Source organism: Lissotriton vulgaris, chromosome 2_1 (genome assembly GCF_964263255.1).
Source record: "Lissotriton vulgaris chromosome 2_1, aLisVul1.2, whole genome shotgun sequence".
NCBI classification, from domain to species: Eukaryota; Metazoa; Chordata; class Amphibia; order Caudata; family Salamandridae; genus Lissotriton; species Lissotriton vulgaris.
In genome coordinates this window covers 1,939,098,318-1,939,122,576 of record NC_141687.1, presented here as the reverse complement: position 1 = coordinate 1,939,122,576, position 24,259 = coordinate 1,939,098,318, and the positions used below count along the sequence as shown (strand labels likewise).

The 24,259-nt window shown below is 44.9% G+C and overlaps 1 non-coding gene across 1 annotated transcript; it reads right to left on the bottom strand.

Annotated features, from left to right (window-relative positions):
* Nucleotides 1-1,027: 1,027 nt before the first annotated feature.
* LOC147733519 (U6 spliceosomal RNA) lies at nt 1,028-1,134 on the bottom strand. Its single transcript, XR_015308851.1, has one exon. It is a non-coding gene; the product is annotated as a U6 spliceosomal RNA (small nuclear RNA).
* Nucleotides 1,135-24,259: the final 23,125 nt, after the last annotated feature.

Below are 24,259 nucleotides of genomic sequence, written 5' to 3'. Positions count from 1 at the left end.
AAGCAGACCGGACCAATGACACCAAAGGAGATAGGCGACCCACAAGCAGGTCAACACCAGGAGTGGAACACATAACCTGAAGAGGAAGAGATGCAACCACCAGGCCACGGAGACTCCACCGGGCACAACACATCCGACTGACATTCAGGGGCAGCAGCAGGCGCCGCAGAGGCAGGGAACCAAACGTAGTGCAAAAAATGCAGGCATAGGACCAAGGCACTAGGGGAATGGCAAAGCACCAAAACGCAGGCCAGAGAGAAATCTCACAAGCCCCCGCCGCCCCGGTAGCCGAGGACAAGGCCCAACCATCCGGGACCGGAAGGAGGGACCCCTAAGAAAGCACAGACCGAAAAAGAGCAAGCACACACCCCAAAAAGGAGAAGCAGCATACGAACTCTTGAGAGCGGAATCCACCAACCGCCCAACCCGGACCTCCAGGGAAGAAGCCTCCGAAGACCGAGGGAGAAGGCGCAAAAAAGAAGAAAAATGGAGGATACCTGGTGACAAAGACCGCCAGGCGAAATCGTGTCCCCAGAAAGAGAGGAACACCCCGCATGGCAATGCCAAGCCACACCGCAGCCAGTACAGCCAACAGGACAGCACGAAATGGCCGGTAAAATATGGGAACAAACCCCGCCGGAGCAAATGAATCAGGGAGAAAGACCCAGCAACAAAACGCTAGAAATCTCATGGACCATCCCCGAATGTATACCCCAACAGGGAAAAAACGTCCACGATCCCACCAACAAGAGATGATGGCATAGCCGCATGCACCAGCAGCGCAGACAGCGCAAAACAGTCCAAGAAAAACTGCAAAAGATGCTACGTGGACAAAGAGAATGCAAATTTCCAAAGCACAGCATGAAAATGAACATCCCAAGTCACATTGACAGCATAGGCAGGACTTGAACCTTCAGCACACGATAGCCCGTGACACCAGAGGCATATGACATACCAATGAGCAACAGCTCCGTGGATGCACCGGAGAGGAAGTCCCCCTCAAACATGGCGAGTAAAGGAGTAAACCCCATATATGGAACGCTTCACGAATATGCATGTCATCCATGTGCAGGGACCATGCTAATCTACTCAGTAACGTTCCAAGCCTAGTATATGCGCTGCCGAAGCGAGCACCAGGAAAACACCCAACACACATTGGTGGTGGAATTGAAAGGAAGTGCCCAGCAACCTCCAGGAAACACTGCCCCAAACAGCAATCTCATATGTGAGAACAGAAAATAAACAAAAAGGGCAGCCCTGCAGTCTCCACCCACAGCCACATATGAAGAACATGGCCGCAGGGGCCGGCCACTGCACTAAAGCACCAGCGCCGGAACGACCTGGGGCCAGAACACCAGGAGGGCTCCCCGCCCCAGCCCAGCACATGAACGGGAAGCATCCTGACCCCAGAACAGGAGCGTGGCCGGCCGGAGGACCGGAGCGGCCGCGCCGGTAAAAACATGAAAAGACCATAAACAGAAGCATTTAAAAATGCAAAAGAAACACTCACGGCACCGCCAAAACACCCAGAAGCAAACAGGAACAGAGGCAGGAACCGGGAGCACCAGCGTTCCGACAGCCGTCGGAGCAGAAAAAAAACAGGCATGGCGGTGGGTGGGAGGGGCTTATGTCACCTTCGACCTTTGGATTTCTGGCGTTTTGATTGGCTGGGTGGAGGCAGGACTGCCTCACGTGGTAAGGACTGGGACGGGGAGGACCCATGAGGGGGTAATGTGTGCTACTGTAGTACTACTTTAGGTACTACTAGATGCAATTTGTGACTCAGGCCCTCAGTTCGTCAATAGTGACGTTACCTTTGGAGTGAAACATGCATTCACGGCACAGGATATATCAGTCCTTTGAAGAGTCTTGTGTTCGAAAGGGTCTCATGTGCATTAGAGCGGTTGGTATTACAAGCCTTGCATCAGGTTTCGCAAAAATATAAAGCGTGTGAGAAAATGACAAGCCGGGCTGCAATTGAAAGAAAACTGACCTAGTTGTAAGGTCAACGGATACACAGGCTCTGACTAACGTTGTTCTAGGCAAATGAAAGTACAAAGTGGCCATTGACCTTTCAGATCATTGCCAGCAGACCAGACCAACGAGAAGGGAACTGAATAGTGGCTCTGAATAGTCACTTATAAGAGAGCTAGAAGGGTAGGATCTAGCCCTTTACATTGCATATCCAGTGGATCGCCCTAAAGTACCTTTATTTTTCCTCGCTCAATTCAACACCTGTTGGGTGTTACGGCACATCCCATTCGTTGCCTTTCGGGCCCAATTGAGTGTCCGAAATTTTCTGTTTTTCCCCCGTGCCTGATGCGGCAGCAGCGGAATTTAGAAGTCAGACTAAAGGGCGCTACACACGTGGGTCGGAGGGGCGTACGGCACACGTGCCACCTTGCCCAGGAATAATCTTCCAACAACATCTTCGCTACAGTGTTCTTTCGCCATCCAAGCAGCAGAATATATTTGCTAGTTAAATTTAGCCTGTCATATATCATTTCCTTTGTGACCTCACACTCTATGCTGCCAGTTTCAATTGTACGAAAAGCGTAGTATTTTCCTTAAAGAATGAACATCTGGCAGCCTGTCACTAACCGCGATGACACTTGTGAAATGTGCGTACGTTGGGGACCGAGTTAAAAGCGGTAGCCGGTCCCAGCTTGGGTTTCGGATGCCAGCGAGCTCGGGCTCTCTTGGGTAACTCCACCAGCAAGCCGGAGGCTATGTCGGACAGAATCTTTAGGAAGGTGATGAATGTGTTTTTTTTAACGTACGCAAACACATCAATCAGACCTTGACACGTTTGGTCAAGTATTCTTTGGCAACAGCTGACTTGAACCTCCACAATCTGTTTCTCTCAGTATCAGGTCGCCGTCTGCGCCATCTTTATCCCTTGCTGCCTGACCTGAGCAGAAAGCAAAGTCAGGTGCTGCGTGTAGAATACGAATAAAACATTAATCACAGGCTGCGTTCATTGCAATTTTCTGCTTCTCTAGTGTTTGCCGATTTTGCCGTATTCTAGACACATCTGAAGGTGCGTGGTAAGCTAACACAAGGCCAAAGGTGACGTTTTCCACAACCGAATGTTGTTTTACGTTTTGACATGAGTTCTTTGTTTGTCTCGTGATCGCACTAAGGATGTTGTAGAGTGTATATGGCTGAGATACCCGCCACCCCCTCTCAACACAATCCCCAAAGGAGGGAAACCGGAAACAGTTCTTGAAGTTTTTGGATGAGGGAGGGAGTGACCCTCCCCGGCCGTATTTATTAAAACAAAAATTAAAAATTAACAGTTTCATATTAATGTACAATTTCATTACCACATTGCGATGTTTGGCTAACCTTAACAGATTCTCTAATACAGAGGTTCTCCTAGCCGAACTAACAACCTACAAAACATTTTCTTGAAATTTTGAAATTGTACATCCTAACGTTTAAGGGCCAACGGCAAGGTCGTAACCGGTGTCAAGATCCCTAACCAGACATACCCCCCCCCCCACTTGGGAGGGGCGACAGCACTGAGGCGTACCTCGAGTGCAACTACCAATTTCCCTTGACTTGACGGGGGCACCCCTAAACTCGACGCCACTTAAAGGTCGTTCGAGGACTCGTGTGAGGTATCTAGAAGGTAGCGTAGACCTCCCCCCAAACCCCACACAACTTACCACATCTGCCGTCGCAGACGTCACTGGCCCCGGGAAATTCCCCAGGAGGGGGCTGTAACCCCTCCTACACAGGAAGGGGCCTTGACCGCCTTTCCTTTTCTTTCGGCGACCCATCCTTAGAAGGGACCGCCTCCCCGTTGAGGGGCCAAAGGCCACCTCTCCCGAGCGCTCCCATCCGTGTTGGGTGACGCCCACTCATAGGGATCTTCCAATTAGCGCTCACCGATCATGACCTTACCGCCCGACCAAAATAAATACGACAATGGGACATTTTTTGTTTGTTTGCCCGCGATATAGTGAACCCCGTTCAAAGTGGCTAAAACCCATTTTTAAACGTATAAACTGCAACAAATCTTTAGATGCAATATGGGTTTTAAAAACAAACACAACTGATTTTATTGTGATATGCTTGGCTAAATACCTAGGTTGGGCCTGGGTAATCAGATCAAGCAGGAATTATACTGCTATCTGACAGAGTGTAAGCTGCATAGTGCCCACCATTAAAACCTGTCAAACTTACTTTAGAGCTTTTTAACTATTATGAAATGTTATTATATTTGAAATATTTAATGTCTTGATTATTGTCGTTGATGGTTTAATAACTTTTTAACCTTGGATTCAAGTTGGATGTACATTGTTGATTTTATAAATATGTAAATGTATTGCTAATTTGTCTTTTATGATTTCAATTATCGAAATAAAGACATTAAAACAAACAAACAAACAAATACGACAATGCTAACAAAACTAACAATACATTGGCCACTATGACCGAAAAAACATACTTATAAATGTACCCTAAATCCGAATCTCTTTAATCACCAACAGACATAAAGTAGCCAACTTTATTACTCACTCAATATCAACACGATAATACCACAACCTGTAAACGAAATAGAATTATCGATCACTTTTATTACAAACAACTGGCTGTCTTCAGGGGCTGGTGGGTGGGTCAAAATTGGCTCTTCGTTCCGTCTCGAGCTCACGTGCAGCGAGGAGGTGCAGCTTCAGAGCACAGGAACAAGAGGATGCCTTCCGGTCTTGCGTCCCTTTTTATCCGTCTTCAGGGCGGGCGTAAACCCGCCCCTGCCTGCCCCGAGGGCGTGGCCAGCCGCGTCAGTGTCTAGGCCAGCCCACTCTAGGGTGGGAAAAAGCGCGCCCCGGCTACGCCGCTTCGGGCATACCAGCCGAGACGCGCCTCCCGCCCAAAATGGCTTCCCGGGGGGATCGAGGTACTCCGCCATACGTTCGGGGGGACCGAGTGGTCGCCCCTTTCCATATGGCTGAGATACCCGCCACCCCCTCTCAACACAATCCCCAAAGGAGGGAAACCGGAAACAGTTCTTGAAGTTTTTGGATGAGGGAGGGAGTGACCCTCCCCGGCCGTATTTATTAAAACAAAAATTAAAAATTAACAGTTTCATATTAATGTACAATTTCATTACCACATTGCGATGTTTGGCTAACCTTAACAGATTCTCTAATACAGAGGTTCTCCTAGCCGAACTAACAACCTACAAAACATTTTCTTGAAATTTTGAAATTGTACATCCTAACGTTTAAGGGCCAACGGCAAGGTCGTAACCGGTGTCAAGATCCCTAACCAGACATACCCCCCCCCACTTGGGAGGGGCGACAGCACTGAGGCGTACCTCGAGTGCAACTACCAATTTCCCTTGACTTGACAGGGGCACCCCTAAACTCGACGCCACTTAAAGGTCGTTCGAGGACTCGTGTGAGGTATCTAGAAGGTAGCGTAGACCTCCCCCCAAACCCCACACAACTTACCACATCTGCCGTCGCAGACGTCACTGGCCCCGGGAAATTCCCCAGGAGGGGGCTGTAACCCCTCCTACACAGGAAGGGGCCTTGACCGCCTTTCCTTTTCTTTCGGCGACCCATCCTTAGAAGGGACCGCCTCCCCGTTGAGGGGCCAAAGGCCACCTCTCCCGAGCGCTCCCATCCGTGTTGGGTGACGCCCACTCATAGGGATCTTCCAATTAGCGCTCACCGATCATGACCTTACCGCCACAGGCCGGATAGTTGACCGGCTATCCGGACCCCCCACAAAGCTCCTACCTAAAGGTCATGTTTTAACGTTTTTAACCATGCTAAGAAGTCTGCTATGAGTAACTCATTCCCCACATGAGACAAATGCACACCATCCCCCAAATACATACTGTCATCATTAATACAGCCATGCGAAATAGAATGCAATGTCCTGGAACGGAACAACCTACTCACTTTGTTATTAAGCTTTCTCACCGAATGATTCAAAGCAGGAATAGAAATAGCCCCTCGCCACACCTTTCGTGGGATCATATGGGACCACGCAATTGTGCACCCCGGAACTCTCCTCGCCAACCAACTTACAGTGGAAAGCATTGCCTCCAGGAGAAGTCGTCTACCGGTGGTGACCAAATCATTGCCCCCTAAATGTACTATGACTATCGACGGCGGTGACCTCGTCCGCCCTAACAAACCCTCGAAAAATGTTTGAAACTGGTCAACACAGAGACCGCCTCTTCCGTAGAAGGACACCCTGTACCCGTATTCCCCAGCTACGTGAATCATGTCACCCGCTTTGAATACGTCCGCGGCACGCCTCACGTATGAGTGGCCCACGACCCACACCTCCTCTTTCACAGCCGGTGATGTCTGACCGCTGGCCCGGTGTTGGGTCGACTGCGTAGTCCGCCCCGCCTCGTAGGCTTGCACAACTGAAAACCAAACAAAAACAAGAGGCGTGAGTACATCATTACAGCTTCACAACATGTGCAACCGCACATACCTCTTATAACAATTGGAGGACCAACGCCCCACTCGTTTCACTTGTTCAACATTAAGACCCCTGGCTGTAGCTTCCGTAGCCGCCCCTATCCGAAAGGAATGGGTCCCAAACTCGCCCGGGTTCAAGCCCGCAGCGGCAATTGACATCGCAAGCACCCGCTGAAACTGACATTTTGTCAGTGGGGTGGCGTCCGCGTGTCTCAACAAGGTCCCCCCCCATAATGCCACCCTTCGTGCTAGGTAATCTTCTAAACACTTTACCGGACACATGGAGGACCCGGGAATCCTGCGTATGATTATGCAGTCACCCATCCCGTCTTGATCGGTCTTGGACCTGACAAAGGAGACAGTCATTGCCTCTCCTCTGATCTGAACGTGTTCTTGGCACAAACCCCCCGCCACATCCTGTTTGTTTCTTGCCACCAGTTCACTTACCCGCATCGCCCCGTGAAATGCTAGCGTAAAAGCGGCTCGGAACAACACCGCCTCAAACCGAGATGAACATGTGGCAGGGAGTGTAGCCAACAACTGGGCCAACCTATCCAAACCTATCGGGCGCCTCTCATCTACTCTGCGACCCTCAAGGCGTTGCCACCCACGCAGCGCTTTCTGTACAACGAAAGACGCTGTCGGGTCCTGGATACTATGAGCCCTGGCAACAAAGGAAATAGCAGCACGATGCCTCTGGGCCGTAGCCACCGATTTCCCAGCCCTACGTAAGGATATCAGAAAATTCACTACCCATTCCTCGTGGCCCCAAAGCCTCTCTCTATCAGTCCCCAAAAAGGCCAAATAGGACCGAAACGCCCCTTCATATGCCTTCCTCGTCCTTGGTGCTAGACTCTCTCCCACGAGGTGACGAAGTTCGGGGCACCGAGAGACCAGAGAGCTTCGGGAAAGGGTGCCGGCTCTGGGTCCGCTGAGGGAAGGAAACCCGAAAAAGCCTGCATATGAAAACGAAACAGTGCATCAGCCGCCTGATTCATTACCCCTGGGACATGTTTTGCTCTGAATAGCACATTCAGTTGCATACACAGTAAAACAATTTCTTTGAGCAGTCTTAAAATTAATTTACATCGTGCTGCCTGACTATTGATGCACTCGACCACGGTCATATTGTCAGACCAAAATATCACAGAGTGATCTTTGAACCCTTCTGGCCAGGTTCTCAGGGCCACCAAAATGGGGAAAAGTTCCAGGAAAGCAATATTACTTGTCAGACCATTGTCATGCCACCATGTCGGCCACCTTTGTGCCGACCATTTTGTGCCGAAGATGGCACCAAAACCTATGCTACCTGCTGAATCTGTCCATAGCCCCAGCTCTTCAGAGGACACGGCTGGTTTGTTCCAGATGACCCGACCATTAAAGTCCGCCAGAAATGCTAACCAAATACGCACGTCCTGGCGGACCTCAGCCGATAGTCTCGTGCGATGATGGCCCTCCTTTAGGCCGACCATAGCTTGGGCAATTGAACGGGAAAAGGGGCGGGCCATCGGTATAACTCTCAGTGCAAAATTCAACTGTCCCACCAACTGCTGTAATTGATGCAGCGTAACTTTAGATCCATTTAGACACACTTGCAGAGCTGCCCTGAACTTCCACACTTTGTCAGTTGGCAAACGAAAACAACCCTCTCTGGAGTCTAACTCGATCCCCAGAAACTCGAGGCAAGTCGCAGGACCCACCGTCTTACCTGGTGCCAATGGCACACCAAAATGCTTCATTAATACACAAAACTCGGCCAAGGCCTGGCCACATTCGAGATCCCCGGCTGCCCCCAGGAACAGAAAATCATCAAGGTAATGCATTACATGTTGGAAACCCGTCTTCTTTGTGAAGACCCATTGTAGAAAACTACTGAATTTCTCGAAATAGGCACAAGATATAGAGCACCCCATCGGCATACACCTATCCATGTAATAATAACCCTGAAACATGAAACCCAGGAGACCCTGGTCGTCTGGGTGTACCGGGAGCAACCGGAACGCTGACTCGATATCTGACTTCGCCATCAGCGTCCCGGGCCCCAGGCGATTCAAGATGGCTACGGCCTCATCGAAGGATGCGTACCGCACCGAACACACTTCTGGATCTATTGCATCGTTTACAGAAAGACCACGTGGGGCTGACAAATTATGGATCAGTCGGAACTCACCTGGGTCCTTCTTGGGGACCACCCCTAAAGGAGAACACACAAAATTCTGTACCGGGGGTACACTAAACGGGCCGGCGACCCGACCTCGAGTAACCTCTTTCCGGATCTTATCCTGAACCACGGTCGTATGCTGCAGGACGGAAAGTTGATTTTTACACATCTCCACACCCTGAAAGTCCCCTACCGGGATGCGGAAACCATACGTAAATCCGTTCCGCAGCACCCCAGCAGAAGTACGATCCGGGTATTCACTGAGCCAGGGAATCATCGCCAAGGTATCAATCGGGGTAGGTAAAGGCGCCCCTCGGACTACGTTAGACCTGTTTGGCGCCTCCCCTCCCCCCGTTATTACCCGTTTTGGCTCTGCACGTGGACTCAGGATGGGACGACCCGCACCCACTACATTCATGTTTAAATTTACACGATCCCTGGGGCCTGGTACATTTACCTCTGTTGAAATTGAAGCAGAAACCCCTTTTACCTGTATTGCCGGCAGGTCTCGAGTAATCGTCGGTACTCGTAGCTGAACGAAAGGGCGTCCCCCCATAATGGCGGGAGGATTCGCCAACATTACTTCCTACCAATGGCATTTTTAACATACCTGTCTCCTTCATTTTATCCCATGTCAAAGAATCATAACAATCCCAGGTTAAGCTTTTATTATGCTCTTTAGCCTTTCTAAAAAGATTATCGTAGCAGAACCAATGGTTACCCTGGTATGATGTCGAGTACCCCATGATTCGTGACTGATAGGTCGGCAACTCGGAAAGCAACTCGGGCCTACGTTCCCCCAAGATCGACGTAAAAATTCCCCATGCATTGCCCCAATTGCCAATATTCTCATTCACTTTAAAGGCGGCCATTTTTGCGCGCCAAACACTCGGATGCATAAGATCTTTCTGACCCTTAACATGCTCCACCTCATAATGGTCAACAAGCAACGAGAAGATGTTCACATATTCCCCCGCCCAAATCTTCTCCTTAATTGCCAAAGGCACATGTTGTCCCAACCTTTCTCTACGAGAGGGTGCTGACTCATCCCTCGCAATCGGCAATGGCCGCTTACCTGCACCGGACGCTGCATCTGCGGTCGCCATCGTCCCTTGTGGCTTGTCAACTACTGCAGCCGGCACGGATACCTTGGCTGCATCCCGTTTCCCGCGCAATTGCTTCATCAGCGCCTGGGCCTCGGCAGCCGTGGCGCCCTCACTACTGTCGCCCAACCACGCTGCAAGTTGTGCTGCCAGCTCGGGCGGCATATCCTCATTGGACACCGGGGTGACCACCACAGGAATCGGATTCCCCTCCGCCGGTACTGGGGTTGGCGCTTCGAGCGGGGTACAGGGAACCGGGACGTCTCCCCCAGCTGGTCCCCTCCTTGGCCTCTTGGCTCTTCCTCCTGGAGCCGCTCCAGCCGACGGACGCTCCGGGCCCCCCTCCCCGTCTCTCTCCGCTACCCGCTTTTTCAGCTCAGTCATCTCCTTCATGAGGACCCGAACCATCTGTTCAGTCGTCATTCTCTTCCCGCCTTTCTTGGGCATTCCTCCGACAGAGTATCTGTAAGATAAAAGAAAGATTACAACGCTCAAAATTGGCTCTTCGTTCCGTCTCGAGCTCACGTGCAGCGAGGAGGTGCAGCTTCAGAGCACAGGAACAAGAGGATGCCTTCCGGTCTTGCGTCCCTTTTTATCCGTCTTCAGGGCGGGCGTAAACCCGCCCCTGCCTGCCCCGAGGGCGTGGCCAGCCGCGTCAGTGTCTAGGCCAGCCCACTCTAGGGCGGGAAAAAGCGCGCCCCGGCTACGCCGCTTCGGGCATACCAGCCGAGACGCGCCTCCCGCCCAAAATGGCTTCCCGGGGGGATCGAGGTACTCCGCCATACGTTCGGGGGGACCGAGTGGTCGCCCCTTTCCATTATTCTCTGAAGTGGGGACATTATCACAAGTTACATTGCGGTTTTCTTTCTAACAATGTTCCTTCCCGAACGTGAGTAACAAATCCCAAGCGCCGCTATTAATATCAATGAAATAACTACTCTTTCTTATCCGACCATGTAGTATGTGTTCATATTGAGAGTATCTCTGTTGCAGAAATCTCTTTCTGTCCTTCTCTTTTTTCGCACTCTCTAACGTTATACTACATTTACTAATCATTTCACTTCTCTATTTTAACATTAGTTACAGTCTAAAAAACTGTTCTGTCAACTGCTCCACATTTTCCTTTTGTTGGTTAGTATCAAATGCCTATGTTTAGGTCACACAATTGCTAAAGACGTCTTGGGAATATTCGGAAAGCTGACTTAAGTATGCACTCCATCCATTTCTTCGCATTGGCTTTGTGGTTTGTAAATCACATTTGCTTGCTTTCTATTTGCTGACTTTATTTGTTTTAGGCTGCCCAGCATGTCTTTGTCCCTCCCATGGAACATAGCCTGTTGACTGTATTCTTCCACAAGCGATCACGTTCTGTAAACAGGCCTTTACATGTTGTTCTTGTCTTGCCATAATTTATGTGCATTCAAATGCAGAGGCAAGATTTTATCTGACAATCTGGAGGTGTGAAAGGAAAAACTTTTTTTCTGGTACAAAACAACGTGCATTTTCTGTAAATGATCTGTGCAAATGTTTCAGAATTAATGTATCATAATCAGGAAAGCAAAAATTAAGCCTATGTTTTGTAATTCTTAAGTTTGCTGGAAACAAATATATTAATATGATCAAAACAAATCAGTAGACTAGGTGATGCCATTTCCACACATTATCACTTGAGCACTGTAAAGTTTTATCAGTTAAACTGTGTGTTTGGGCAAATGTAATGGTCATTTCAATTGAGCATGTGGTGTCAGTAAAGGCAGTGAACTACCACACCATGCATAACCACTCTACGCCACTCCACTCTACAACACTCTCCTCCACTCTATGCCACTTGACTTTATGACATTCTTTTCCACTCCACTCCACTCCACTCCACTCCACTTGACGACATTCTTTTCCACTCCACTCCACTCCACTCCACTCCACTTTATGACATTCTTTTCCACTCCACTCCACTCCACTCCACTTTATGACATTCTTTTCCACTCCACTCCACTCCACTCCACTCCACTCCACTCCACTCCACTCCACTCCACTCCACTCCACTCCACCCCACTCTACACCTCTTCACTTTATTCCACTCCACTCTACTCCAATCAATAGCACTCCACTCTACAGCACTTCACTCTTCTCCACTCTACAACACACTACTTTACTCCCCTCTAAGACAATCTACCACACTACACTCTACTTCGGTCTACAACCCTCTCCTCCACTCAATGCCACTTCGCTCTACACCACTTTACTTCACTTTGGACATTCTACTACAATCTAAGACACTCCACTCTAAACCCCTCTACTTCACTCTTTGGCACTCCACTCTAATCCCTGTCGATTCTATGACATCCCACTTTCTCCCACTCCACTCTTCCACTCTACACCACTCCCTCTACCCCACTCTGCACCTCTATGCACCACTCCACTATACAACACTCTACACTTCTCTACACCCTTCTGTGTCACTTAGCTCTAGGCCACTGTACTCTACTCTGTGCCATTCAACTCTAAGACTCTAATCCACTCTATGGCACTCAATTCCACTCAATGACACTACACTTTACGCACTCTACTACACTCTACCCCACTTCAGTCTACTCCACACTGACACTTTACTTCACTCTATGCTATGCCACTCCACTTTACTCAAGAACACTTTACTACACTCTACACCCCTCAACTCTATGCTGCTCCACTCTATGTCCTTCCATGCCCCCCACTCTATGTCTCTCTACTCTACAATCCTCCACTCTAGATGTCTCCGTTATATGACCCTCCGCTTTACAACACTCTACGCTATGCAACTCCACGCCACTCTGCACCACTCTACGCTAATTTAGCCCCTTCACTTAGCTCCTCTCCACTCTACGACACAACACTCTATGACACACTATGACACTTTACTCCACTCTATGCCCCCCACTCTATGCCCTTCCACTCTACGACCCTTCACTCTATGACACTCTATGCTCCTCCACTCTATGACCCTTCACTCTATGACACTCTACAACACCCCAATCTATGATACTCTACAGCACTCCAGGCTACTCTAAACCAACCCACACTACTCTAAAACACTCTATAACACTCCACGGCACTCTACGACACTCCGTAAAACTCTATGACACGTTATGTCACTCCATTTGTCACACTCTACTCAACTATACTCCACCCTACTCTATTTCACTTTATGACACTCCACTACACTCTACTCTACTCTACTCTTCCTCAATCTACAACATGCTATGCTGCTCCACTCTACAACACTCTATTCCACTCTAAGCCCCTCAACTATTTGCCACTCGACTATTTGCCCCTCAACACTACGCCCATCGACTCTACTCCCCTCGAATTACACCCGTCCACTCTATGCCACTTTACACGACTGCACCCTACTATGTTCCATTCTGCTCTAATATACTGTAACCAGCTCTACTCCACACTACATCAATGTACTCCACTAATTTCCATGACACTCTACTGTATTCCACAACATCCACTATACTCCATGACACTCCACTCCTCTCTTCTCCATGGCAATCCACTCCACAACACTCCACTCTATGACACTCCACTAAACTTCAACTCCGGCCTACAACAATCAACAATCCTCCGCTTCACTTAATGCCACTCCACGGCACTCTACGCCACTTCACAACACTCTATGCCGCTCTACTCTGTGACACTTTACTCCACTCTACAACTTCACTCTTCTCCACAACACTCTCCTCTACTCCACTAACATTTAGCCATGCTGAGCAGCAGCCATGCAGGTGGACAACATGGCTAAAATACACTGGCAAAGCTGAAAGCTCTTGCATACACACTTCGTATTGGCTTTGCCAGTGCTTGTGATATTTTTAACTATTGCTTCTCTATTGCTTCTTTTTACTCATGTTCACACTCAGCCCTTTCTTTTGCCCCACTCCTCACCTTGTTTGCGGTCCACATCTGTTCTTACTTGCCTTTGAAATGACCTTTTACAGGTAATAATTCAAACAGACACATTTTTATTACAGTAACAGAGGATATACAGTTGGAAATGTTCAATGATGGATGGTAAAAATTCTAGCTACCTTCAAGAAGAATATTTTTTCACTGCTCAACATACTATGTTTCTTTTACTGCATGTTTTTTTTTACTGAAAATCACTCATGAAATTATTGACGGATTTATGCATTGAATTCTTCTTCTATCCCTGAAGAGCTTATGCTTGCCTACAAGCCAAAGAACAAATAAACCCAAATCTTCCATTCATACATTCTTGGTTAAACATTCAGTAAGCACTGGTTTAGAAAATAAGACTCTATAGTTCATGAAGTCATCACTCAGAAAATAAATGTTCGCTGTACAATGCTAGCCCTTGATAATATATGTCAAAATGCAGCTCTCTCATGGCTGAATATAAACATGGACAGTATTTGCTGAATCTAACTCAGACTCACTAAGTCTGGCGTCTACCCAAAAGATTTTATGGATGCTGCACTGTGACAACATGGGCCATCTGTCTGAGAATAGTGTGCTGCTGTTGAGGATCTATCATTCAAGAAAGACTACAGTGTTGAGAGGTCATTTGGAAATGCAGAATTCCTGTCATGATTTCTGCTATTAGTTTCAGTTTAAATATAATGTTAAAATACACATTTTCGGCCTTATTTAGAGCTTGGCAGATGGGATATTCCGTTACCAATATTCCGTTTACCATATTAGAGGTGCATTATAGCCTATGGCACTTGTAATAGAGTGGTTGGGATATTTCCCGAAATTATTTGGTTTGCCAAACTCTAAACAAGATTCATACTCTGTTAAACATGGTCTTTTCAAGCTGCACATATAAAGTATATACCATCCAAAACATTTTCCTAAGGAACTTGTTTTTACTGATACAAGACATTGTCCTAAATGACTGGTTAGATCTTAACAGCACCATTCTACTAATAAAATCATTGCATTGAAATTCCATACTTTAAAAATAAGGCTTTTAAATACAGATGGAGAAAAGATATAAACAATCACAAAATACATGACCTATTACATATGTTACATTTAACGTTCATTTACATTTTCCTTCATTTGAGTTGAATTGACAATTCTGGGGGGAAAAATAAAGGATTTGGTTAGCCATACCCTTATCTTCAGTACTTCGATTCAGATTTGATAATTAGCTACTTTTTATGCTTAAAAACAGATCTAAATCACCTACTATATTTTTAGTGAGGTATATGGAACATTTGGTATCCGATACTCCCTATCTTTTGCCAGAGAAATTAGCTGAGCCAACTGTTTTAAAATCTGAATAGAGGGGCGGGGTGTCCACACATAGAATATCATCAAAAATGTCATGTCAATTCACATAAAATGTATTTGGCTGCAGATTTGCATAGCCCAACTTCTATCAGAGATTGGATTGTTTTTCCAACGTCTACATTACTTTTTTCTTGTCGCGAGAATTGAAACAAATGTATGAATCTTAATAATTTAGTACCTTTATTTACTTAAGATTTTGGATCATTGTATTTGGCAAGAAAGCTGAGTACGTATTTCCAATAAGGCACCTCACTGGGCTACAATTGAAGCTTTGGGACACAGGACAACACTTTTACACTAATTGAACCATCGTTGGCACAGCTTCTGCACACTGTTATAAAAGGTGACACAGATAAGCCCCCTAATTCAGATTTGAATTTGGCTAACCCAAAGGATGTTGTCATAGCTCTTGTGGTTGGCTGGAAATTCTTTGATCAATTTAGTATCTTAGAAAAAGTCAGGCTAACTATTTAACAGAACTTACATATTCTACTATATTGCAAACAAAGGGCAAAGAAAATACTTGTGCTTATTGCCCAGAATTAAGACTTAGGTTTTCCCTGTTTACAGTCAAGTGATATAAAACACAGTAGGAATGCAGATCTGCTAATGTTCTCTGGAGAACTGTATGATTGTCATTTATGTGGAGTAGGCACTGAGTGTATAGTAGAAAGGGACAATGACTCCATTTATTTTAAGAGAAAATTAATTAAGTTTCTGGTGTATAGATAATACGTCTTTCAAATAAAAGCAGAACAATTGCCAGTACAGAGCACAGCCTTGTTTGAGGTTGTTCAAGATCTTAATATTTTGGGAGAGATAGACTGAGAAGTGTATCTCAACCTCTGTCCAACTAGGAAAATGTAGTCATGCACATAGAATGCATCACACAGTGGATGTTCCGAACAGGCTGCAAAGGTGATGCAGGTCTTTGCGATGGGGAAGATTCAAACAGCATCTGTAATGCATTGGTTCTGCTTGGGGTTGCACTGCGCAACAGAGGATATGAGTTGGTTCTGCTGGGTCTACCACAGGGCAGATCACCTTAGGCCCAATTCCAAGGGCCCATGACTGGGCTGGCAGCATTTGGCAGGGTAGACTCACAGAATCCAGCTTTTGGGAACAAGTAAATGTGAACCTTCTGTCCCTTAGGCTCAAGTCAGGAAGCCATCTGTTAGATTTGGCATCCTTCGTGTCGTTTCCCCCCTAACTTTTTTGCCTTCAGATGCCCTGTTTTTCTAACTTCATTTTTGCTGACCATAGGACTTTACACACTTTACCACTGATAACCAATCCTAACATGCCTGTGTTCTCTCCTTAAAATATGTTAGATTTCTTTATACTCAACTGGCATATTTAATTTGCTTGTAAGTTCCTATTAAAGTAGCATAACCTATGTCCAGGGCCAGTAAAGTAGGCTTCCAGCACTGAATGTGTCACCCACTTAAGCAGCACTTTAAACATGTCTCAGGCCTGCCATTGCAGTCTGTGTATGTGTGCAGTTTTAGACTGCCTAGCTATATGTTGAAATCACCTGCAATTGTAATAAATGAGAGAATGATCTGCTTAAAGATTTTGCATGCATCTACATTCGAAAAGTTGCAAACACTGTATGATTTTCCTTATATAGTATACACATTTACTTAAATTATACTTCGTGAAACATTTGTGAAAAGTTGTTTGACTACAATGAAATTAAAGTGGCTAAAATCCAATGAAATTCAGGAGCTAGCATTTTACTACACCATATTATTTTTTATTTTGTTTTAGTCCTCATTCGCCTTGACTAACAAAAAATGTATAATACTGTACTCTGGGGTCTCCCTTGGTGTAGTACCAGCCAGAGATCTTTTTTCAAAGCCAAGGATGGACTACTTTACACCTTGCTTCAACTTTTCCAACTGTAGATAGCTCAGTCTCACATAGCCACCTGTGAAGCTACCGCCTGAATAATCAATCAATATGGTATAAAGACCTTATCATTGGACTATCTATGGACAGAAGAATTCCCCCAGTTCTCATAGGGAAGACAAAACCCATTCCGCTTGCTTTCAGATGGCCTATCTAACCGGATAGTGTATTTTATGGAAATCATCTCGTCTGTTTTAGTTGGGGGAGGGTAGATTTTATCCAGTTCTTACATATCTCTCTACGGGCAAGCAATATCAGATAGAATATCAGCTTTTAAGTGTTAAGTAGCAAAGATTCATGATGTTCCGGGATCTCCAAGAACACAGGAGTTTTACTTACCTGGAGCGTCTCTCCGAGTATTATAGATATAGTATTACTCACATCCAACCAGAACCGTTGGACTTCAGGACACTTCAAAAACATGTGTATGTCATCCCCCTTTTCCTTGCTGCACTTTGGACATCTTGGCGTGGCACCTTTTTCCAGTTTAGATAGTTTGGGCGGAGTCGAGTAGGCCCTGTGAAGACAGAAAAGGTGGTTCCAAATTAAATTTACAGCACGCACCGTGGAGTATAAAATGTTACGAGATACATACCATAGGTACTCCATCTGCTACCCCAGCAAGCTCTTCTCCCACAGTGTTGTTGGCAGGTTGATCTCTCCGTCTGATAGATCCACTGGAAGCCAGTACCAGTTTACCACTTATTTTTTCCTGGTAACACTGCTAATCATCCGAGATCCTAGTTCATTTGACAAACCTATGCCTGGCCAAAACGTCTTCTAGCCTGAGGATACATACCCCAGGCGATTGGTTAAAACGGCCTTTAAAAGGGCAAAATATTACAACCGCGATGCACTACTACAGGGCAATACCATGCCCTGCGAGATCAAGTAGTATGTGTCATTAATCATTCCCAGTTAAACTATAAAATCAAGAACATCATAACCAAAAACTGTGAAATTTTAAATGTACACAAAGATGAAGAACAACTCAAACCCCCCCTAGTAGCCTACAGGAGAAATAAAAACCTCTGTAACATGCTTGTACATACAAGACAACAAACCGGCAACACCTCTCATCAGACCACCATTACTGGATTACCTCCTGTATTAGGGAACCACAGATGTGGCTCATGCCACGTCTGTGATTAAGCTATGGTAACGAGTTCCCTAACATACAAGGGAAAAAATATCAAACTTAGAGACCTGAGTAATTGTAGGAGGGAAAATGCAATACATCATCTTGTGTCCATGTGAGCTGGCATATAAAAGAGAAACAGGTCGAGAATTTCGAACTTGATATAGTGAGAATACATTTGCCATTTGTACGAGAAAACTTACATCTCCCATTGTTTCACATTGTCTAGAAATTCACCATGGGGAAAGTGACCTGCAATGCTGCATCCTTGAGAAGGTTAAATCAAAGACACGCCTGTCTGTTGATATAACCTGGAAAAGAACGGAACATTTGTGTATTTTCACCCTCAATAGTGTCAAGGAGGATTTGAATGAAGAAATTATTTGGAATATTACAAATCATTACTAATAGTCAAGATATTCTGTTCAGACAAATTAACTACATGTTATTCCTAAATCCCTGTATTGATCCTGTAGAGGTTCTAGTACCTGTAATTTCAGGTTACTCGACTGTCCTTTGCACACCTTAACTGTAATTTGTTCTAAGATCAACATATGCTCATCATTTTTTATAACATGCTTATCTCTTATTATTCCACCTATTGCCTCTGTAGGTTGTGTGACAACTAGCCTATGGTACTGGGATATAATCCCTTGTCCTTGCTATTACATCCATATGCCTCTGATCAATGTATCCTGGACCAATTTGGACTGTGTATTCCATCTGAGCTCGATATGCTATAGATCTCTTCTTATAGTACTTTATTACATTTTTAAGTCATCTTATTTTAGCAATATATTCATTCTGCTTAGGTCATCAGTAAATATCATTATTGTCATATTCTGTTGGGTTATTCACTGTGCTATTATATTATTTTCTAGCACAAGTACACCTACATTGTTGTGAGCTTTGGCCATTTCAAGATGGCGCGAGTTATAGCGCTGGAGTGTAAATTCATTTGTGCTATCTTCCATGTTATTGTATAGCCCCACAATTAACTTAAATAACGAAGGCGTGATTTTGCACACAAATGTTCTTTACTATAGCCTGCAATCTACTTGGCTATATGCCTTCATAGTTGTTTCTGAAAATTGCCATGTACGAAGAGACAATTGCTCAGCACTCATAGGGTTATTCCAAGATCACATTATAGTATAGTGTGCCACCATTTATAATGGAAAGATCTGCCAATGAAGAGTAATTACTGCTATTCAATTGTATTTTAGTTTATTACTCTCTCTGGCCCGACTTGATTGGATCATATTTTTGATTCATCTAAAATGGCGCTGGCTTAGGCCAAACATCTCAGTGCCTTTTGTCGATAGCAATGCCCTGCTTGATGGCGCTAGGCAGGCATTCCCTGATTGCGTACGGCTATGAACTCATTTAATGATGGGCGCTGCTCCCATATATCACCACACGGACATAATGGATGCGGAGCCCTAAGAAAGACACAATTGTTAACTTAGGTGAGTGGCCAGCTTTAGGTTATATCACTGCCATTGAATATTTTTTATCGATAGTAGGAGTCAGTAGTAGTATAGCGAGATTTTGCCTAACAGGCATACTCTCTAGTATAAGAAACAATGAGCAACATATGAGTATCTCTCATAGAACGTCTACCCCTGAGCGTAACTATGTGCATTTTATAGCTAGCACAAATGACTATGAGTAATAGATGTTTTTTTTCCATAGACTGTTGACCATGGGGCGTACCTTTATGCATTTAGAATCCATTAGCACTGATATTGTTAGAAATGTAATAGCCGTAAAGTCTTAGAGTATGATTTCGCTAACTAGCAGACTTTATGTGACTAACCAGGTACTTTGGTGGTCTTCCTCCTATGATAGTTGAGGGTTTGTAGTTATCCATAGGTGACCAGTTTCTCTTTAGGCCTATTGCTCATAGGTACATCAACTGATGGAACGCTGAGATACTCTCCCTAGTCATTGGTGCAAGAGTTTGTTTTCACATCACTGCCAGGAACATCCATACTCTGTATTAAAGATACAGTACACAGAAATATTCCTCCTTACATTTGAATTGATGTGAGTACAAGTGAAAATCGACCCATTACAACACTAACTCAGGAACATTACAGCATACTTAGCAGAATTTGTGTCTTTCTCTTTTCTATATGCGCCAACCTCTGCTGGGATCCATTTTTGCCAATATTTACAAGAGACTTTGGATATAGGCACATATATTAGTGCTACAGGGTGAGGTTCAAACAATATACCTATACCCTGATTATTCGTATCCTGGACACATATTCCATACAATGACATCTTGTGTTCATTCTTTCCCAATAGCATCACTAGTGGACGATGGCCACAGTAAAATAGGCACTACTTCCCCAAGCTCCATTTATTACTGTGCATTCTCATCGCGTTTGAATTTGATTCGTTTCAAGACCAATCCTGTAAATTGAGTCTGCAGTTGCACTGGATGCAGAGATACATCTTAGGACTCACGCATGTACAGCACGATTGCACCTGTGTATATCTTCACCATTTCTATAATTACCCCGCCCCCTTATCACTTTCACAATGCTCTGTTGGGGTTAAGGACAATTCTGTTCTGTTTTCTTTCGTGTCATGTTGAACTTCTCTCAATAAGTAACAGAGGTGTCATAGACTTCTGACTTTAAATGTCTGTCAATTGAGACTGCAGAAAACAATAGCACTATCACTGGCATGTTGTTTATCACTTTTAATCCTTGTATCTTTTTCTTTTTCTTGTAATGAGTTGGTCCAACTAAGGGTGTATCTATAAGTCCCGTTTTGTATGGGTTATTAAATAGATTGCTTATGCCCCATAGGTACCCCCTTTCAACTGTCTGTGTGAAAACTATGTCATTTAGTAAAGGTCCTGAAGAAGGTGTTTCACATCGTATTTCAACCCACCAAAATGCATGTCGACCTCATCTGCCCAGACCTTGTTGTATATGGTCATCTAAGTTTGTTTTGGAAACTCTTCACATCCGTGTTTTCTCTTTATACCCAGATGTGTATATGTGTTTTGAATGATTGTGAATGTTTGTGTTGAATGAATGAGTGTGGTTGCTAATGGTATAGTGTTGCTCATTTTGTAGGGGGTCGGTATCTTTGTTAGCATATTTGTACTATCTTTTAAAAAAATATAAGGATATAATTTGAACAAAAAGAAAAAACATTATTCAAAAAATATTGTTGTATGATATTTCAAATGATATATTGATTATGGGAAAAAGTATAAGTAACAAGGTATAGATAAATGAAAAAAATAAAAAATCAGATTTGTATCTTATAATTGCGTAGTTGTTTTTATTGTTTTTGTATATACCCATACCAGATACAATCTGTTTTGTAAAGCAATATAGGTCAAAGGGGAGCTTTTTCTGCTTAGTTGTTTATTCCACTCTTTCTCCCCGTCCTCAGGTACCTCTTAGAGGGGGTTCCCTTTTTCTGCAGGTCCAACAAAGTGACTCCAAATCTTAATTTGAAGGTATTTAAATCTTGACAGCCCGTTGTTAGCTATCTCTTGCCACTTATTCCAAGAGATCAGGATTCCATCCTCTGCCAGTTGACCCCAGGTTGCTATTTTTGCTTCTCTTCTTGAAAGAGCCAGGCGGTTTTTAGACCATTCCGGAGACCCAGGGAAGTCCCAGAAAGGTGCCAATCCACTATAATAACTATTTTTACTTGTCTCCTGATTTTATGCCATATGACTTCAAAGCACTGCAAGGTCTTAATTCACACTTTTTTTTAAAGAATTGGGGGTCCCTGAATTTATGTATAAAACTTAGCTCACCCCCCTTCACATCACAGAGCATTGCCCTAAACAGCTTTCCCGTATCGGAGCCATCTGGTGTACAGAATAGCATCTTCCCTCCTTTTAAAAGAAAAGCCCAGGCTGTGGTATTGGGTTCTTCAGGCCTACATACTCCTCAGAATACCGACTACACCGTAAGAACTGTTGGCACGGAAACTGGGAAATGCAAAAGACAAGTTTATTAAGACCCCATGGGGTGGTGGTACATTCCTACAGCACCCTTCGGCAATGCAAGAAGTATCACACTGAACATCGGTGCGAGTCCTTCTTTTATACAGTTTTCAAACATAAGAAAGGTAGGTGGTACATGGTTACAGAGTTTTCGGTACATATATGGTCATTTTTGGAACACAGCCAACTCATTGGAGGGGTTACAACACCACTGGTCAGTTTGGCGGAACATTCCTAAGGGATGACTGGTCAGTCGTAACTGCGCATGTAAGGGCTTGACCGTTACTAAAAATAGCCTGTTGCTGGGCAAACTCGAGTGGTCAGTGGCACGGACAAAGGACTAAAGGGCACGCTGACCACGAGGCCGCTCATTCTCTAAAATGGCCGCCGTAACATTCAAAATGGCGTTTTCAAGTAAGGCCAAGATAAGAGTAATAACGTGTAGCAAAGCTAAGCGCTAACCCAGCCATCGTCAAATTACGACAGACGACCCTTTTAGCGCTTAGCTGAAGCTACCTCATAATGAACATAGTCAGGATACTCATCTTCTATATCGATCGACATAATCTGGGCCACTTCTTTATGAAGCATTAATTCATTATGGGCAAAAGCTCGTCTAGATGGAATACAAGCTGATAAACACATAGAACATAATGTAGGGCCACATTGTATACATAAACATACGAAGAATAATATCCCAACTATGATACATAAGATTGTCAATAGTTTCCAGCCCCATGTACTAAGCATTGACCAGAACCACCCCGAAAAGGTCCATGTACCATTGTCCGGATGTATCTCAGCAGCAATTTTATGCAATTTAGATATGGCATAATATACAGATGGTGAATTGTCTGGTACGTAAACGCAGCAGCTACTTCCGATAATTCGGCATGCCCCCCCTCGATCGGCTAGAACTACATCTAGAACCATCCTGTTCTGGAGCGTTACAATTCTAGATATTTGAAGTTCTTCAGTTATATTCCCCAATGCAAAAGCAGTATCGTTAGCAACAGCCTCAACAACACGGGTCAATCGTCGTATCTTTCGACTGTTTAGAGCAGCTCCCACAAAGGAAAACAAACCCAAGTTAAAATCCACATATTGTTGCAGTACAGTATCGGTTTGGTCAATATCTTCAAGGACTACAGCTCTTTTAACATTATTTAGCACAAAATCATGGTATAAGACGTAATCATTATGGTACATTGGTGGGGCGATAAATACAGGGGGCAATACAAAAGAGATATAGCACGTGCCTAACCATCCTAACGGGAGACGATGATAACCTTTATTGCCACAGATGAAGTATGTATTTCGGGATGCTACAAACGAGACGCCATTCGGGCTGTCAAAGGTAAGTGTGGTGTTACATTCACTTTTGCAAACCGGGATTGTACCTTTATTACGTATACAGAGATCAGCCTTAGTATCTATGACATTAATAACATGAGAGTTAGACATGTTAATGTTCCATTGGTTACTGTAAATTCGAGGTGCAGACACGTTATCAGGGCGGTACTCCTCCCATTCGAACCGAGTACCCTCAGCTTGTGGATAGCCATCCCGATCATGGTAACATATTTTATTCAAACGGAAAAGTAACCCCCCTTTTGTTGGCCAGCGCAAAGTGAACAGAAGTGTATACCAGGCATTGCAAGAACCGTTGTGAGAAAAAGGGAGTGGGATAAGCGGTGTGCCTCCTTTCTTCTGATGTCCAGGCAACATCCCGCATACCCAACAGTTAGAAGTGTTCGTCATATTGTGAGTATGATGCAAAATTTGAATGAAGCTATTATTCAAGTAAGTCTGTCGGTGTCGTTCTTCATGATAGGGTAAGGTGAAATGAAAATGTTCAGATGGAGCCGGGGTAGTCGACAGCAAATGTTCTCGTACAGGTACCACAAGTTCTACTACCCAGGCTATCACAGCTATCACCACAATTGTCAATACAAACAATATAGCACCACGAATTCTTTTGTCTCGCATTGCAGAAGACGCCATAGTTCAAAAAGAGTTCACAATGTCTCAAATATGCAACTAAAAAATAAAAATGTGAGTGCTGAGCTCCAAGGTAGCCGTTGTTTTCTTCTCCGGGGTCAAGACGGGTGTCGCTACTCTTGGCAGAACTGATCCCCCCCCCTTGAGATTCCCGGCTTCCGTTTCACAAACCCCAGAGCGGTAACTCAACCAGTCTCGTACCAAAAA